Source organism: Saccopteryx leptura, chromosome 4, assembly GCF_036850995.1.
Source record: "Saccopteryx leptura isolate mSacLep1 chromosome 4, mSacLep1_pri_phased_curated, whole genome shotgun sequence".
NCBI lineage: Eukaryota > Metazoa > Chordata > Mammalia > Chiroptera > Emballonuridae > Saccopteryx > Saccopteryx leptura.
In genome coordinates, this window is record NC_089506.1 from 185,826,755 (window position 1) to 185,847,192 (window position 20,438).

Sequence of the window (20,438 nt, forward strand, 5' to 3'; positions counted from 1 at the left end):
TAGAATCAAAGGTTTCTAGCTCACCAGCCTTATTTCCCTCAGTTCCCCATCTTCTTCCTTATCCCAGATACAAACTCTGTACAAACTGGCATCTCACTCAGCACTCCGCCATCTTGGCTGCTTCTCCTGGCCTCCTCCACGTGGCCTCCTTTAGCTGCTGGCTCTACTCTCTCCACTCTCTCATGCTAACCTCAGGAACCAAGGGCCCAAGCTCCCACTTCGTCCCCATTTTATAGTGTAGCAATCCAAACTCTTAATCCAATATACAAAACAGGGTAGTCTCTAATACAAAGTCACTTCTCTGAGGCATAATTGGATTGTACCGCCCTACAGCAAAAAGGGTAGGAAAGGCTTAATCCCAAAACCAAGCCCCAGGCTACAACAATTCTGCCTGCCTTTAGCCCACCCCAACACACATTAATATCACCTGGGCGACGGCATCTTTAACAAAGTGAGCATAATACATTTTATCTGCCCAACAGCTCCTAAAGCCACTGACTCATCTGAGTATTCCTAGAATCAAAGGCCCCACCAGCCTTATTCACCTCTGTTCCCCATCTTCTTTTCTCTGCACAAACTGGCTTCTCCTTCAGCACTCTGCCATTTTGGCTGCCTCTCCTCTGCAATGCTAATTTTAGGAACCGAGAGAGAGAGCCTCTGGTCTGTCTCCCTTATTTTATAGTGTAGAAATTAAATTCTTTAAGCCAGTATACAATTAAGGAAGTCTCTGGTACAAAGCCACTTATCTGAGGCATAAATGGGATTCTTCATAAGAGTGCACCACCCCACATCATGCAACAGTCAAGGGTGTGGGGAAAAGCTTAGTGTTGAGAAGATCTTAGTATTAAAAGGATGGGAAAGGTTTAGTCTTAAAACTAAGCCTTAGGCTATAAGAACCTTGCCTGCTTACAGCCTGTCCCCCACACCCAATGCAAACTATAAGCGAGCAAACATATGCATCATATTTGCAAACTTATTTGACCCACAGAGAGAAAGAAAAGAGAGAGAGAGAGAGAGAGAGAGAGAGAGAGAAAGGGAAGGGAAGGGAAGGGAAGGGAAGGGAAGAGGGGAGGGAGGGAGGGAGGGAGGAAAGAAGGAAGGAAGGAAGGAAGGAAGGAAGGAAGGAAGGAAGGAAGGAAGGAAGGAAGGAAGGAAGGAAGGAAGGGAAAGGGAAAGGGAAAGGGAAAGAGAAATAGAAAGAAGCAGTAGGTAACTGTTTTAAACTACTTAAATTTTGCCCAGTTGATCTATAAGACATGGCACAAAAAGGAGTGGGTGGCTTATAAAAGTCAATGATATATGTTATTAATTCAATTTCTATGTGTGTTTCCCATCTCTTCAATGGCACTCTAAATGTCACAGTGACATATATCCACCCAGCTGAGAATTTTCCCAACGACTACTACCACCCCTCCCCTCCCTGGTACTGCCCTCAATATTGATGTCAGAGCACTCCCCACCCACTGTTTTTAAAGCTAGTATTTTGAATTCTTTTCTCATGATGATACTGTGTTCCTATTCTCAGGTTTCCTTAACACCACGGCACATCTGTGTAGGAAGGCTGACCAGTTTAGCAACATAGCCACTGGCTAAAGAAATAAAGTGAGTGGACCATCTAAAATGGGAACATTGGACTCATTAGCTCTCATAGTTCAATGAACTAACCTAAATTTACAGACTACATTTTGAAATTTTCTATACCTAGATCAAGGTCAAATTGTTCTAGTAACTTAAGGTTGGTTTTCATTAAAATTGCTTCTCTTTACATCTTATATCTTAGATAAACAGTTTTTGCATCCTCCTCTCTAATCTACTCCATCTAGATCGGTTGAAGACTTTAGCAGTTATGAATTAATTCCAAGTTATTATGACACTATGTTTATGTCCTACACACCAGTAGTTTTTATTTATAGAAGAATCTAAAAGTGAGAAGAGAGAAAACAAATTTATCTTCTTTATCCATTGGATACAATATAACATCCATAGACTTTATCAAGCTGTTTATGTACTTATCAGTAGTTTTCAGATGTTGAAGATAAATTTGGTGGAATACCTGCCTTATCAGAACTTTGGGGAGTTCTGTGACCTGAAATAAATGTCCTTAATGTTTTTAAGAAAAAGAGTTTGAGAATTTGGAAAATGTACTCATCCACTTAACAAATATTCATTGAGCACGCTACTGTGAAAAAGTCCTGTAAAAGCTTGTTTAAAACTAGTGTTTATTTTTCCCCTTACAAAACATTAAATATACTCTATGCAAAACAAATAAACAAAGGGAAAACTTAGAAACATAAAAGCATCTGTAATCACATCACTCAAAGATAAACACTATTAACCTCTGATGGATGTCTCTATTGCTTCACTGGTGGATGCCTCTCAAAAATGCTTTCATTAAAACAAATTAAAGGTTTAAAAAATTCAAGAGTCTCTACTCAAGTAGATTACACAATTTCCAGGTACTGGGATTATATCTTCCTTTTTGAGGTATCTCCCCCAAGGGTTGAAACATATTGTGTGCTAATAAAAATGTTAGGAGGCAGTTCCTGAGTCTCCTTGAAAACCAAACCAAAACAAAATATATAATAAGCTCAATTCCCCATAGTGCCTGCTACTAAATGAGACATTTAGAATGCTGTTGGACAGATAAAATGTATTATGCTCACTTTGTTAAAAATGGCGCTGCCCACGTGAGGCCATCGCCCAGGTGATATTAATGTGTGTTGAGAATCCTTGTAGCCTGGGGCCTGGTTTTGGGATTAAGCCTTTCCTACCCTTTTTTGATGTGGGGTGGTACAATCCAATCATGCCTCAGAGAAGTGACTTTGTATTAGAGACTTCCCTATTTTGTATATTGGATTAGAGGTTGTGAAGCTACAATATAAAATGGGGGCAGAACGAGAGTTTGCCCTCTTGGTTCCTGGGATGATTAGCATGAGAGAGCAGAGGGAGCAGAGCAGAGAGCAGAAAGAGGCCATGTGGCCAGGAGAAGCAGCCAAGATGGTGGAGTGCTGAGTGAGATGCCAGTTTGTGCAGAGTTTGTATCTGGGATAAGGAAGGAGATGGGGAACTGAGGAGAATAAGTCTGGTGAGCTAGAAACCTTTGATTCTAGGAAACTCAGATAAGTCAGTGGCGTTGTGAGCACTGAATGTGAGTGGGTTTTGGAGCCCAGTGTGTGTTTTTACTTGCCCGCCAGGTGCAAGCTAGAATTAAAGAAAATGGCCTATCAGTTTTTGGCTCCATTCTTTCTTTACCGACTGTCCGAATCCAATGCGAACCTGCATGGGCCAGGAGGCTGCTGTGATAGTGGCCCTGGCCGTGGCTGCTGGCTTTACAAATGCCTAGTCACATTAACTCTTTCTGATCATAAAGGGATGTTCATTAACCTCGAATGGAGTTTTTCTATGCTCATCACAAAATGATAACTTTTAGTGTTTAATTTGGAATGGAATTTGGTGGCACAGGCAAGAAAAGTCTATACTTACGTGGTTATTGGAAATCAGAAATGTGGTATCATTTGGACACACGTGATGATGGTGTCTAATTCTCTATACTCCTTCATCTTGCCTCAACCAGAGGTGAGGCAAAGACTTATTTATCATGTCTGTGACTTTTTTTTCACATTTGATAAAAATGACCATACTAGTTAATTTATCATTTTAGTACTTCTGCTAGAAGTTTCAAGTAATTGATTAAAAAAAAAGAAAAGAAAAAAAGCGAGTGAGAGAGAGAGAGAGAAAGAGAGAGAGAGAGAGGAAGGAAGGAAGGAAGGAAGGAAGGAAGGAAGGAAGGAAGGAAGGAAGGAAGGAAGGGGCAAAGCTCATTAATTTTTATTGTTTGGGAATTACATAGTGATGTCTTTCAGTCAGAAAAATATCTTTTCCAGCGGTTATTTGTGTGCTGGATATGAGCAATTTGTTGTTTTAACATAGAATACATTCTCTTTTATTCTTGGTATGAAAAGAAAGATACTAATTAATAAATCTACGGGAAGAATGCCTTCCCCTCTCCCCATGTTTACACTCTCAGAAAATAAAACAAACATTTCCAATTTCTTTAAAATGTAGATAGAGATGGGTCCATGTTCGTAAAATTATTTTTTCCCTCAAGGAAATGAAATGAGCTTTTATGTTGCAAGTGATTATTGCAATAGTTTTATTATGTAATCAAGCTGTATTGTAGAAGAAGAGAGCAGACCTTCGGAGCTGAAAAATAAAGAATAGGGCTGACACGGGTTCGATTCCCGGCCAGGGCACATAGGAGAAGCGCCCATTTGCTTCTCCACTCCCCCCCCCCCTCCTTCCTCTCTGTCTCTCTCTTCCCCTCCCGCAGCCGAGGCTACATTGGAGCAAAGATGGCCCGGGCGCTGGGGATGGCTCCTTGGCCTCTGCCCCAGGCGCTAGAGTGGCTCTGGTCATGACAGAGCGACGCCCCGGAGGGGCAGAGCATCGCCCCTGGTGGGCGTGCGGGGTGGATCCTGGTCGGGCGCATGCGGGAGTCTGTCTGACTGTCTCTCCCCGTTTCCAGCTTCAGAAAAAGACAAAAATAAATAAATTAAAAAAAAAAAAAAAAAGAATAGGGCTGACAATGGGAGGCCTGGGGGGGGGGGGGGATTGAAATGCGGAAGGCAGAGAAGCAAGCTTGGGGGAGCGAGAGAATCAAAAATTCTGTGTGGCTACTTGATTGATGCCTGTGCTGACAGATTCAACTTTGGTCCTAAGTTCCTGGCCCTGGTTTGTTTCACTGAACTTCTGCCATGGTCCTGGGTCACCTTCTACTCTAATACTCCATGAGAAACAATAACCCTGACTGACCTGTGCCAGGATCCCTTACTGGGGCTAGGTTATCACCTCTCCCCTTGAACAGCAGGGGAGCAGAGAAGACCACCGTTTAGGGACAGGCCATCCAGGTCTAACTTTTAGTCTGTCTTCTAAGGCCAGGTAGCTGCTTCATCTAGAATCCACGCCGAGCAGTTTTTATATGAAACCTTCTGTACTAAAATGATGGGTCATCGATCTTTCAGAGGTCGGGTCTCTTCCTGACTTCTCTGTCTTGGAAACAATTGGCTTCGTCCCAGTGAGTCCTGAAAGGGCCCCTTGTTCAGGTAAAGAGGATAGATTTTCGGACCATTCATCTGTGAACTGAAGAAAAGAAGCTCTATGGGATAAATGGACAATAGTATAATATGAGAAATTAAGACTAATCATCAGGATCTTTAAGATCCCATCAGACAGGAACAATATATGCTAAGTAGCTCAATCATTAATCAGTAGTTTTCAATAAGAGGCAACTCTGCTTTTAATAATGCATTTCGAAACTGGACAAAGGCCACTTTTGCAAAATAAGCCTTAAAATTATAAAGTTTGGAGTTAGAGTTATCAATTTATTTGAATTGTTTGGTTAACCAATGGGTTCATTAAGGTTAATTGCCTCCATCACCCCACAAAATTGTCTTGGTAATTTAAAAAAATTAGTGCTTCCTATCCTGAATTATCCAAGTAATTATGGTTGTAGACATTAGCTATTGTTTTTTTATTGTAAGTGACACTATGATTTGGGTTGGCAAATTGTTAAGTGACATATTAAGGTTCAACTTCATTCTTTTTTTTTTTTTTTGAGAGAGAGAGACAGAGGTAGAGGCAGAGAGAGGGCTATAGACAGGGATAGACAGACAGGATTGGAGAGAGATGAGAAGCATCAATTCTTCATTGTAGTATCTTAGTTGTTCATTGATTGCTTTCTCATATGTGCCTTGATGGGGGGGGGGGGGGCTCAAGCAGAGCGAGTGACTCCTTGCTCAAGCCAGGGTCCTTGGGCTCAAGGCAGTGACCTTGGACTTCAAGCCAGTAACCTTTGGGCTCAAGCCAGTGAACTTTGGGCTCAAGCCAGCGACTTTTGGGCTCAAGCCAGTGACCATGGGGTCATGTCTATGATCCCACACTCAAGCTGGTTGAGCCCATGCTCAAGCTGGGTGAGCCTACACTCAAGCTGGATGAGCCTGCACTCAAGCCAGATACCTTGGGGTTTCAAACCTGGGTCCTCAATGTCCAGGCCGATGTTCTATCCACTGTGCCATCACAAGGTCATGTTCAACTTCCTTTTTAGAAGACAGAGAAACTTAAGAAAGAAGTCTTCTAGAACCCCTGCATTGTAATAGATGCCAGTAAACCAGGAACAAATCCCACATCCACAAAGCCGAAGTCTAAAGTTTATGTCTATTCTGACATGTCATACTCAAAATTTCAGGTTTTTTTAGTATGAAAGACATAGTCAGATGAGAATATAACTGATTTTAAAAGAAGTTAATGGTTAGCTTAGTTGAAAATATTGAAATCCCCTGGCCAGTTGGCTCAGTGGTAGAGCGTCGGCCTGGCATGCAGGGGTCCCGGGTTCGATTCCTGGCCAGGGCACACAGGAGAGGCGCCTATCTGCTTCTCCACCCCTCCCCCTCTCCTTCCTCTCTGTTTCTCTCTTCCCCTCCCACAGCTGAGGCTCCACTGGAGCAAGGATGGCCCTGGCGCTGGGGATGGCTCCTTGGCCTCTGCCCCAGGCGCTAGAGTGGTTCTGGTCGCAACAGAGCGACGCCCCAGAGGGGCAGAGCATCGCCCCCTGGTGGGCAGAGCGTCGCCCCCTGGTGGGCCTGCCGGGTGGATCCTGGTTGGGCGCATGTGGGAGTCTGTCTGTCTCTCCCCGTTTATAGCTTCAGAAAAATACAATATATATATATATATATATATATATATATATATATATATATTGAAATCATTTGTTAATAATCATTAGTAACAAGGCTGCCAAACTAGTTCTTTCTTATGCATTTTGCCAGGCTGTTTGGTCACGTAAATGTATATTGACCTTATTTTATTCAAGTCTACCATCAGTGAGGTATTCTTAGCTCTAGAATTCACTCCCCCTTGTGGTCCAACAAATTGTAAACTTACTATTAAGTTTCAGGGAATGGCATTAAATATTTATCTCTTGGCAACTTGAATACAAAATGAAATAATGCTCCCATGTCAAAAGACCAATGCAAATATATTTAAGTGCATTTTTGTAAGCTACAGTGTATATTTTTTAGAATCTAGCGGATAATTATATTAATATATTTAAACCAGTTATTTAATATCATAATAAAGAAAACATTTGACAAATAAAATAGCAATTATCAACTTAAAGTAGTGAAATAATAAGTATGTTTATACTCCACCACATTTGTATAAAGAACACCTAAGATATTTTTAATATAAGTAATGCTTTTCTAAGCAAAGTAAAGCAAATATTTATCTGGTAAATTTAGGCAGCAGAAGATAACTGCAATTTACCTTGTTTCAAGCAAATTTGAAGAGAAGTTTCATATCTCCTACAAGCAGTACAACGTAATATCGAAATCTTCTAACCTATCCTAAACATATTAGGATTTTGCTCACTCTAGCTACAGGGATCTTGTGACATTATCAAATGGCAAAAAGGATGAGACCCATTGATAAGATGCATTCTTTTCTCTAACCCATAGTAACCCAGTAAATGCTAAGCATTTATAAACAACTGATGATGTGAGAGGATTACATAAACAAAGATATCACTTTTCTGTTTCTCCTCTGAGTGGCAAGAAATGAAGTGAGTTGAAGAGGATATAGATTAAAAAAAAACAACAACAAAAAAAAAAACCTCCCCAAGTGACCTTCCAAGCATCCACGGGAAGCCAGGAAGAAGTTAGGAAAGCTGCAAACAGATCTTAGCAGATGTTCATTCTCTTGTGAAGGCCTCCAAGAAGCCAGCCCCAGAGGAAGCCCTCTAAGCGCGGAAGTCCAGGAGTGGCAGCGGCCTCAGGAACTGGCGGTGCATGGAGCAGCTGGAAGTGGCCTCAAGATTCAGAGACCCAGCAGGAAACAGAAAGAGGAGACTATCGGGCAATCCAAACTGCAGCTGCAAAAGAAGCCCTCTTCACCGGAAGAGGCGGCTGATACGCTCCTTGTTTGGGGACCGCAAGGCTCAGATGGAAGTCAAGTGTTGCGCAGTCCTGTGGGGTCTCAAGACTGCAGCCCACTCAGCCCAGGTGCCTCCTGTAAGTGAGGCCTCCAGGAAGAAAGAGCCTAAGGGTCTGGTGTGCAGGCCCCACCTAGCTAGAGAAACCAAGGCTACCTGGACACGCCTAACAAAGAGTTCCATTTCTTTTAGCTTCTCCCCTATCCTGGAACAGTCCCCCTCCCCAGAGGCTGTGGGGGTTTGTTTGAGTTCAGAGCCTTTTCAGGAATGCTTTGTGGGACAGATGTGAGGTTGGTCTGTCCCTGGCTGGTCAGTTAATCTGGTGCCATGGCTGTTGGGCAGATGTGAGACCAGCATATTCAGTACTGTCCCACAAAAACAAGACCCCTTTGTAGTTTTTCAGACTACTGGTTCCTGCTGCCAGAGGGGGGAGGTCCACTTAGAAAGGCTTCTGCAGAAAGCAAGTGTCAGCATGTGGCAGGAACATCTTGCTCAGTTTTCAGGGTGAGACCAACTGGGGAAGCTGCATATACGCACACTGAAACTCACTTACGACAGGACATGCTGTCTGTAATGCCAGTGACTGAGGCCAGGCAGGTCCACACTGGATTCGGGCAGACGGTGGAACCCGAAAGCTTTGGGCCATTACCGTTTAATAGAGCCTCGCAATGGTGAATGAGCAAACAGGCAAGAGGAAACCTCTTCTCACGGCAGCACACCAGACCCTTAGGCTCTTTCTTCCTGGAGGCCTCACTTACAGGAGGCACCTGGGCTGAGTGGGCTGCAGTCTTGAGACCCCACAGGACTGCGCAACACTTGACTTCCATCTGAGCCTTGCGGTCCCCAAACAAGGAGCGTATCAGCCGCCTCTTCCGGTGAAGAGGGCTTCTTTTGCAGCTGCAGTTTGGATTGCCCGATAGTCTCCTCTTTCTGTTTCCTGCTGGGTCTCTGAATCTTGAGGCCACTTCCAGCTGCTCCATGCACCGCCAGTTCCTGAGGGACACAGATTCAGTGAGCAACGTAAATTGTATTCTACCAAGACAAAGAGGAGGCTGCCTGTTACAGGGTAAATCCCTGCCTGGCTTCTCAATTAAGTTCATTTTATGTAAATGAAGTATGCAAATTGTGTAGTTCTGATTGGACAGGGCAGATCTCAATCTGATGATAGTAAAATGAACCCAGTGGTTTACTCTGCAGTGGTTTACTCAGTGTAGACAAACCAGGCATAATGTGGGAAGCTGAGGATTTACTTTGAGATCTTTCCCAGTATACAGAATACTGAGGAGCCCCCATCAGAATATGGCCTCTAGACTCTTATTATGGCCCCTTGATTGCCATTACAGAGTCCATCTCAGCAGATAAAATCCTTCTCAAGGTTCATATCAAATAAATCTTATTTCTTGGGGTCCACATTATGTTTAATTCATTGGAATATATTTCTTGTATATAATCGGAAAAGTGACTCAAGGTGAAAGAATCCAGCATGAGTAAGGTTTGCATCTTTCATTTGTCTGTAATGAGGAAACTGAGCAGTTAATACAGATGACTTAGACCAGTCAGAGACCAGTATCTCTGAACTCCTAGACATGCCCCAACTTTGCAGCTGAAGAACCAGCCCTAGAACAGCCATTAATAGCATGAAGGAAGGCAATGTCAATGTAAAAAATGCACAAACCTGTAAAGAATTTTTATGAGTTTATTTGAGCCAAATTGATGACATATGCTCTCTTGAGATCGAGTGCTCTCTTGATGGTCCTTAGGCTTATTTCAAAGGTGTGTTAATGTAGGTGTTCAGACACAATGGACAGGGCTTACTTAAGGCAAAGATAAACCTTTTACTAAAAAGTTAAATTTCTAGGGCATGACTACCCACCATGACCTGCCCAGTCAGGAATTTATAATCAGATCACCCTATAAAATTATGATATAGGTATAAGGTTCATGTAGCTGATGTTTCCAAAGAAAAACCAATATTCGCCTGGCCTGTGGTGGCACAGTGGATAAAGTGTCGACTTGGAAATGCTGAGGTCGCCAGTTCGAAACCCTGGGCTTGCCTGGTCAAGGCACATATGGGAGTTGATGCTTCCTGCTCCTCCCCCCTTCTCTCTCTCTGTCTCTCTCTCTCCCTCACTCTCTCTCCTCTCTAAAAATGAATAAAAAAAATAAAAAATAAATAATTAAATAAGAAAAACCAATATTCAATACATCAGAGCTTTGAAGTAAGGAAAGGTTTATTGATCAAGAAAGCCTAGCTTATGAAGATGAGAGAAGTAATTCTCAAATCCATCTTAAGAGAGCTCAAAGTTCAGGCATTTTATATATCAAGGGAAGGCAAGATGGGTGAGATGAAGAGGTGGGTGGGGACTACAGACAGCAGGCACCCAAAACGCATGGTCCAAAGGAAAGCATGAAATTTCTAAATCCCTTTATTCCTGGCTTACCCCCCCCCCCACCCCCCACCAAGATCTGAGTTTAGTTCTGAGGTCATTACTTGTACATATTTCCCCACCTCTTTGCTGAATAATGAGCTGCTCAAGCCTCACACAGAATCTGCCTAGTTAATTAGCATATCTAAAGCAAAAACTATTAGCATTTCATTCCTTTAGTTACTTTCCATAGATCCCCCTTTTTTTCAGTCCACAGCAGTCAGCCAGAGTCATGGAGAATCCACAGCATCTCAGAGGATGAAAACTGAAGGAGGAGTGACCTATGGATGGGGGGTGGAAGAGGAGGGGATGGAGGTGCAAAGGCAGAGATAAATGACCTGTGGTGGACACAGGAGAGTAAGCAGCTTGTAAAGAACTGGAGCATTAGCACCACAAAGCCAACTGTGTTGTAAGAAGCCAGGATAAACATACTACCTCCCTCTAGTGAAAACAATTGGGATGAACTAACATGGGTGGATTTCCAGGACATTTTTAAGAAAAAAAAAAATCAAGATACATAAAAATATGTATAATACTGTTTTTGATTTTAAAAATCCATAAAGTAGTATGTATTTCCCAAGTGTACATATACATTTCCATCTATAAATGCATAATTGAAAGACTGGAAGGATATTGTAGAAATAAACAAAGACCACCAACTGAGCACACTCAGGCTATTTATTTAGGACTTCCTATAGCCAGAGTATAGGAGAGAAGATATTTTCCTTTACCTTCAAGGTTCTTTCTGGCTGGTCTAATAATTAAATAGACATGAGACAGATTAGCAAGAGAAAATAACCAAATTTAATAATCATGTATGGGAACCCTACATATATAAGTCAGAGACCCCATCTACATCTACGTGAGAGGTTCAGAGATGGAAAAGGAACAGAAGCATACACAAGATTCTGAGCTAGGGATGAGTTAAAGTGCCTTGGGAGCTTCAAAGGGTTCAGACAGGTCAAAAGAAGTTATCTCTGATAGTCTCTCATTATGGTCAATGTTAGATTCAGGGAGTACTGACATGCTGGGGCTGCCAAGAGTGTACAAGGTCCCTGTGACTTTTTTAAAAAGCCCTCCTTTTCTTGAAAGCCCACTTTGTCCCTAACTTACAAAAGCAGTCCAGCAGAGCCAGTCTGAGCAAGGTTCACAGGACCTTCCTTTCTTCTGTGTTGCCTCCCTTTGCTAGAGTATAAGCCTAATAAATTTTGTCTGGAAATTTCTCTGGGGTTTCCTTTCAAGTTCTATCTTAGAAAACTCATGACTAACTCTGAACCCTCATAGAAGTCAGCCATTGTTGGGCAGATAAAATATATTATGCTCACTTTGTTAAAGATGGTGCTGCCCACATGGAAGCCTGTCGCCCAGGTGATGGTATTGGTTGCCCTTCTTGCTTGGATGGGCATGATTATATTAATGTGTGTTGGGGGCGGGCTGTGGGCAGGCAGGGTCCTTGTAGCCTGGGACTTGGTTTTGGGACTAAGCCTTCCCCACCCTTTTTGATGTGGGGTGGTACATTCTCACGAGGAATCCCATTATGCCTCAGATAAGTGACTTTGTATCAGAGACTTCCTTGCTTTTATATTGGATTAAAGGTTTTGGTTTCTACACTATAAAGTGGGGCAGACCTGGAGCTTGCTCTCTCTCAGTTCATGAGATTAGAATTAGAAAAGAGAGCAGAGAAAGGAGAGCAGAGAAAGGCCACGTGGAGGAGGCCAGGAGAAGCAGCTGAGATGGCAGAATGCTAAAGGAGAAGCCAGTTTGTACAGAGTTTGTGCAGAGAGAAGGAGATGGGGAACAGAGGTGAATAAGGCTGGTGGGGTTTTTGATACTTGGAATACTCAGATGAGTCAGTGGCTTTGGGAGCCCTGAATGGAAAGAGAAGTGTTTTCCCACTGTGTGTATTTTCTCACCTGCCAGGTGCGAGCTAGGATTAAAGGTAATGGCCTACCAGTTCTTGGCTCTGTTGTTTCATTACTCTCTGTCTGAATCAAATGCGAACCTGCTCGGGCCAGGCGTCTGTGATGGTGGCCGTGACTACTGGCTTTACACATCCCATTGTGAATGAAAAGAAAAAACAGGGGGTATTCTATGGAAAGTACCCTTACAGTGTGATCTGATCATAAATTCCTAACTGGACAGGTCATGGTGGATAGTCATGCCCCAGGCATGTAACTTTTTAGTCAAAAGTTTTTTTTAATTTATTGATTTTAAAACATTTTTAAAATTGATTTTTAGAGAAAGAGGAAGGAAGGAAGAAAGAAACATTGATTTCTTGATTCACTTATTTATGCATTCATTGGTTGATTCTTGTATGTGCCCTGTCTAGGGACCAAATCTGCCACCTTGGTATATTGAGCGACGCTCTGACCACTGAGCTACCCAGCCAGGGCCAACAGCCCTTCCTTTGCTTCTATAACTTGTTTCCTGAGCCCATGCAGCCCAGCTGGCTCACTTCTATCATGGCTCAATCCTTCTACTTTTGTGACTTTCTAAATAAACTTTTGCTTGTATTTGAGTCTTGACTCTGAATTAAAGCCCAAGGTCACTGGCTTGAGCCCAAGGTCACCACTGGCTTAAGCAAGGGATCAGCAGCTCAGCACATGTGAGAAAGTAATAAATGAACAACTGAGGTACCACAATGAAGAATTGATTCTTCTTATCTCTCCCCCTTTCTGTCTGTCTGTCTGTCTGTCTGTCTCTCTCTCTCTTGCTGAAATAAATAATAATTTTCTATTTATCAACAGTGTGCTTGGTCACATTAATTTCTTTGTGCCTTAGTTTCTTCAACTTAAAATAAGAATAGTAGTGTTATAAGGATTAGGAATGACAACTACCATTCTTCTGTCATTTTACTTCAGAATTTTAAAAATTTATACAAGTTAAAAATGAGTTAATGTATTATCCTTTATAAAATAATAAAATATTACAGATGAGGTACTTAGTCTTTAATGACCATACACCTTCCCAATTTACCAATGGCATTATCAGTTTGGTTCCTACTGAGAGAATGAACAAGGGCCAGACTATATGTTAACAGAACTGACACACAAGCTTGGCTGCAGTGGTCTAAAAGAGTTGATAGGGGGAACTCAAGAGTTGAAATTTTAGCTTGAGTAACTGAGGCTTTGGCTATTTTTTTTTTCCAAAAGATTTTATTTATTCATTTTAGAGAGAGTAGAGAGAGAAAGAAGGGGTGGGGAGGAGCAGGAAGCATCAACTCCCATATGTGCCTTGACCAGGCAAGCCCGGGGTTTTGAACCAGCGACCTCAGCATTCCAGGTCAATGCTCTATCCACTGCGCCACCACAGGTCAGGTGGTTATTTTTGTTGTTGTTGTTGTGGCAGAGACAGAGAGAGTCAGAGAGAGGGACAGATAGGGACAGACAGACAGGAAGGGAGAGAGACAAGAAAGACACCAATTCTTTGTTGCTGCTCCTTAGTTGTTCATTGATTGATTTCTCATATGTGCCTTGACTGCGGAGCTACAGCAGAATGACTGACCCCTTGCTTGAGCCAGCGACCTTGGGCTCAAGCTGGTGAGCTTTTGCTCAAACCAGACGAGCCCTCGTTCAAGCTGGCGACCTTGGGGTCTCGAACCTGGGTCCTCCACATCCTAGTTCAATGCTCTATCCATTGCACCACCACCTGGTCAGGCTGTGGCTTTGGTTATGGTCAGTGGGCTTAATACAGTGGTTCTCAAAATGTGCGCCAGGGCACACTGGTGCACCCTAGAAGACTTCCAAGTGCGCCCTATGGTATTCCAAAGAAATATGTGCCTGCTGGGGACCAAAAAACCAATAGGGTTTTTGGAGTTTAGATTTTGGGGGGACAGAGGTGTGGGGAATTGGCTGTAAGCTGACATTCTGCCCAACCCCCCCACCTCACTTGCCAATTAGGTTGCAAAAGGCTGTTAAGCTGTGGTACTAGATTGTTTACACTACCCCCCATGTTCCCTGGAACAACTGGAGACAAGTTTCTTCTTTCCTTTGTTTGGTGTCAAGTTAAGATGATATGTATGGTGGGGGTTTTCTGCACTCAACACAATTAAGAGTAAAAAGAGAGGAATTCTTCAATGTATTGATGAGGAAATGAGAGTTACCTTTCAAATATATACCCAAACATTGAAGAAATCGCTAGGACACATCAGGCTCATGTTTCGGCCAGTAGTCACGGCCACCATCACAGCTGCCTGGTTCATGCAGGTTCGCATTTGATTCAGACAGATGGTAATGAAACAACAGAGCCAAGAACTGGTGGGCCATTACCTTTAATCCTAGCTCACACCTGGCAGGTGAGAAAATACACACAGTGGGAAAACACTTCCCTTTCCATTCAGGGCTCCCAAAGCCACTGACTCATCTGAGTATTCCAAGAATCAAAAACCCCACCAGCCTATTCACCTCTGTTCCCCATCTCCTTCTCTCTGCACAAACTCTGCACAAACTGGCTTCTCCTTCAGCACTCCGCCATCTTGTCTGCCTCTCCTCTGCAAAGCTGATGACAGGATCTGAGCAAGAGAGCCCCCCAATCTGCCTTATCTTAGAGTGTAGAAATTAAAGCCTTTAAGCCAGCAGTTCTCAACTTGTGGGTCGCGACCCCGGCGGGGGTCGAACGACCAAAACACAGGGGTCACCTAAAACCATTGGAAATACATATTAAAAATGTATTGTATAATAAATATGTATTTTCCAATGGCTTTAGGCGACCCCTGTGTTTTGGTCGTTCGACCCCTGCCAGGGTCGCGACCCACAGGTTGAGAACCACTGCTTTAAGCCAATATACAAACAAGGAAGTCTCTGATACAAAGCCACCTATCTGAGGCATAAATGGGATTTCTCATAAGAGTGCACCACCCCACATCATGCAACAGTTAAGGGTGTGGGGAAAAGCTTAGTGTTAAGATCTTAGTATTAAAAAGGTGGGAAAGGCTTAGTCTTAAAACTAAGCCTCAGACCCTTGGTCGGCAAACTGCAGCTTGCAAGGCACATGCGGTTCTTTGACCCCTTGAGTGTGGCTCTTCCACAAAATACCACATGTGGGCGCTACCTCGATAAGGAATGTACCTACCTATATAGTTTAAGTTTAAAAAATTTGGCTCTCAAAAGAAATTTCAATCGTTGTACTGTTGATATTTGGCTCTGTTGACTAATGAGTTTGCCGACTACTGCCTTAGACTATAAGGACCTTGCCTGCTTACAGCCTGTCCCCCACACTCAATGCAAACTATAAGCAAGTAAACATATACATCATATTTACAAACTTATCTGACTAAAGGATGATAAGCTACCCAGTTCATAAATCATTCAGTAAAGATCTTAAATTTACTTTATTATAAATTTTTGCTCTTTAACATTCCATAGAATTAGTTTAAGCTACTTCATGCCAGTTTGAATGGGGTTTCTATTGCTTGCAACCAAAAGTCATGGGATAATTTACTTCCTCGTCCTGTTTTCAATCATGGTTTAAAATCTCCTTTTTTGTGTGTGAAATATAACATATAGAGAAAAGTACACAAAATAATATGTGTAACTACCACCCAACCTAACAAATATAATTTTATTACAACCCAGAGGCCCACATTTGTTGTCTTCCAATCATTAATTTCTATGTACCCACTGAAGGTAACCACTGTTCTGACTTTTTTTTTTTTTGTATTTTTCTGAAGCTAGAAACCAGCAGAGATAGACAGACTCCCGCATGCGCCCGACCGGGATCCACCCGGCACGCCCACCAGGGGGCGACGCTCTGCCCCTCCAGGGCATCGCTCTGCCGCGACCAGAGCCACTCTAGCGCCTGGGGCAGAGGCCAAGGAGCCATCCCCAGCGCCCGGGCCATCTTTGCTCCAATGGAGCCTCAGCCTCGGCTGCGGGAGGGGAAGAGAGAGACAGAGAGGAAGGAGAGGGGGAGGGGTGGAGAAGCACATGGGCGCTTCTCCTGTGTGCCCTGGCCGGGAATCGAACCTGGGACTTCTACACGCCAGGCCGACGCTCTACCACTGAGCCAACCGGCCAGGGCTATTCTGACTTTTATGGTAATCAGTTCCTAACATTTCTTTATAGGTTTCACACTTAAAACATGCATGCCTACAATATAAAATTTTACTTGTTTTCGAATTTTATATGACAAGACTTACATAGTATGTATGTGTTGCATTTGACTTCTTTCACATTACACTTGTGAGATCCATCCATGCTCTTGTATGCAGCTGTAGTTTATTCATTTTCATTGCTATGTAACAAGTTATTTATTCATTCTACTGTTGATAGACATGGAAGTTGTTTCCATGTTTTAGCTGTGATAAATAAAGCTGCTGTGAGCTTGCTTGTATATATCTCTTTGTACATATCTGCAAGCATTTCTGTTGGGTACATATTTAGCAGTAGAATCACAAATTATAGTATACAATTATGCTCAACTTTAATAAATACTGTCAGATTGATCTCCAAAGTAGGTATAACAATCCACATTCCTTACAGCAATAGGAAAGAGTTCCTTTGCTTTACTTTCTCACCAAGACTTGATATTAGCTGCCTTCTTGAGTGTGCATTTCCAGATGGGTGTGCAGCCATTTTATTTTGTTTTTAATCAAAATTAACAAAATTTAAATGAAATTAAGTACCTTCTGGTATTATTACCAGTCATTTGGACACCTGTTTTTTTTTTTTTTAAGTGCCTGTTCAAGTCTTTTGGCCATTTTTCTGTTGTGTTGTTTTGTCATTTTCATATTGCTTTGTAGGAAGATTTTCTGTGTATATGAATATTAGATTCTTTTTATGATATTTGTTGCAAATACCATATTTTTCACTCCATAAGATGCACTTTTTACCCCCAAAAGTGGAGGGGAAAATGCCCGTGCGTCTTATGGAGTGAATGTTCATTTCTTTTAGCTGCTGCGGGGTGCTGCGCCAGTAAACATATGTAGAATGAGTGCCAGCGGGAGCATAATCATACCCGCCACAGCAGCGTGCAGAACCAACATCTGCTGAGTGATCTCCTGGTTCCGGTTTCCAGTTGCATGCAGTGCAGGAGGGAAGGCGAGCAACGTCGTGCGGGCGCATTCATCTGGCATCATCGAAGGCAGACGTGAGAGGCGCGCTGCAGGGGTGGAGGGCTGCGCTGCAGCTGCTGGAGCTCTGTGTGAAGTGCTGACATCACTTGCTGCCCTATTAGTGCTTAACCAGTTTAGAGCACATATTAGCGAAACCACACAAAAACTTTAAAGAAGTGAAGACTCGAGCGTTGGCCTGGCATGCAGGAGTCCCGGATTTGATTCCCGGCCAGGGCACACAGGAGAAGTGCCCATCTGCTTCTCCACCTCTCTCACTCTCCTTCCTCTCTGTCTCTCTCTTCCCCTCCCGCAGCAGAGGCTCCATTGGAGCAAAATTGGCCTGGGCGCTGAGGATGGCTCCATGGCCTTTGCCTCAGGCGTTAGAAAGGCTCTGGTCACAACAGAGCAACGCTCCAGCTGGGCAGAGCATCCCCGCTGGTAGGCAAGCCAGGTGGATCCTGGTTGGGTGCATGCGGGAGTCTGTCTGACTGCCTCCCCGTTTCCAACTTCAGAAAAAATACAAAAAAAAAAAAAAAAAAAGAAGTGAAGACTCATCTAGCTGTAATTCCTGGAGGTCTTACCAGCCAGTTGCAACCTTTTGATGTTTCCATCAATAAACCGTTTAAAGTCTTTATATGAGAAGAGTGGAACAAATGGATGTGGCTGGTAATCATGATCTGACACCAACTGGACGAATGAATAGACCCACTATCACTCAAGTTTGTGAATGGGTGAAAACATCATGGCAGTCAGTGAAGAATGAAACCATGGTACAGTCATTCAAAAAATGTCGCATTAGCAATGCCTTAGATGGCACTGAAGATGGTATCATATATGAATATAGCGAAGAAAGTGATACCAGTGATTTTGAGCAACTGAGCTTCTTAAATTCTGACACAAACAATGATGAGTTCCTGGGGTTCCTGGACAACTAGAAGAATATTTGAACATTAAAGTATCTTCTCATCTGTTAATAACAGTGCTAATAGTTGTTAATACTGCTGTTGAGTTTACATTGTTGAAATATTATTGTGGTATATTTTATTAAATATTTTAATACACCATTTGGTTCAGAATATTTTTTTTCTTATTTTCCTCCCTAAAACCCTAGGTGTGTCTCATGGTCAGGTGCGTCCTATGGAGCAAAATATATTGTATATGCTCCAAGTTTGTCTTGACTTTTCACTAGAGTAAGATCTTCATTTTAATATCGTCTTACTTACCAATCTTTGCCTTTACAATTAGTGCTTTTTGTGTCTTAAGTTACTTCCTACCATGACTTCATAAAAATATTCTCCTTTATTATAGTTTGGAAAAATTGTATGCTCTTACATGTAGATCTAATACCCACTGAGTTGATTTTTGTGTAAAATGTATGAACAGGATTACTTATTTATTCAATATTTTTATGTGAAAACCCTGCAGTAAAGTACCATATGTGGTATGTATAAACTCATGCAAAATGACCTTTCAGTGAATGACTGAATATATATGATGATGGTCCCATAAGATTATAATGGAGCTGAAAAATTCCTATCACCTAGTTACATCATAGCCATCATAAGTGGTGATGCTTATGTAATCAAACCTATTATGCTGCCAGTCATTTAAAAGTATAGCATATACAATTATGTATAATACAAAATACTTGATAATGACAGCCAGTGACTGTTACTGGTTTATGTATTTATTCTTCAGGTCTTATTATTATTTTAGAGTGTGCTCTTTCTACTTATAAAAAGAAAAGTTGGTGTAAAACAATATGCCATGTTATGCCCTGAACAGATAGGTCAGTTGGTTGGAGCATTGTCCCGAAGCACAGAGGTTGCCAGTTCAATTCCCAATCAGGGAATATATAGGAATAGATTGACGTTCTTATCTCTCTCTCTCTCTCTCCCTTCCTCTCTTGCTAAAATCAATCAATCAATCAACAAATGCCATATTATGCCAGCAATAGCCTCATACATATCATGTTTACCTCGTCTCTTGATTGAATCATTTTGTCTTGTGCTTGATTTCATCTCACATTGTTTTGAACAGCAACATGCTGTACAGGGTTGAGACTAGGAGCAAGGAGCAATAGGCTATCCTATATAGTATAGGCATGTAGTAAGCTATACTATCTAGCTTTGTCTGATATTTTAACAATGATGAAATTGCCTAATGATGCATTTCTTAGAACCTATCTCTGTTGTGAGTGGTCCATTCTTTCTCCACTATATTGTCAATCAAGTGCACATGTGTAGGGTTTCTGGGATGTCTATCTCATAGGTCTGTTACATGTCAATACATCATAGTCTTCATTACAATGGCTTTTTTTAATAGAGACAGAGAGAGGGATAGATAGGGACAGACAGGAAGGGAGAGAGATGAGAAGCAACAATCATCAGTTTTTTGTCAACCTTAGTTGTTCATTGATTGCTTTCTCATATGTGCCTTGACCATGGGCCTTCAGCAGACTAACTCCTTGCTCGAGCCAGCAACCTTGGGTCCAAGCTGGTGAGCTTTGCTCAAACCAGATGAGCCCGCACTCAAGCTGGCGACCTCAGGGTCTCGAACCTGGGTCCTCTGCATCCCAGTCCGACGCTCTATCCACTGTGCCACCGCCTGGTCAGGCTACAATGGCTTTTTAATAAATCAAAATATCTGTTCAAAGAAGTTCTTCTAGTTCTTCTACCTTGTTCTTCTTCATGTGCATTTTGGATATTCTTTATCTTTTGCATTTCCATATATATATATATATATATATATATATATATATATATATATATATATATATATATTTCAGAATCAGCTTGTCATTTATGCTGTGATCAAAGGTTCTTGAAAAAACAAAGCTAGTTACGATTCTTATTAAAATTATATTGACTCAATAGAGCAATTCAGGAAGAATTATCTTCTTTGTAAAACTGTTGTCTTCCACTCCATGGACACAGTATATCTTATTTCTTCAGGTCTTCTTTAGTGCACCTTAATG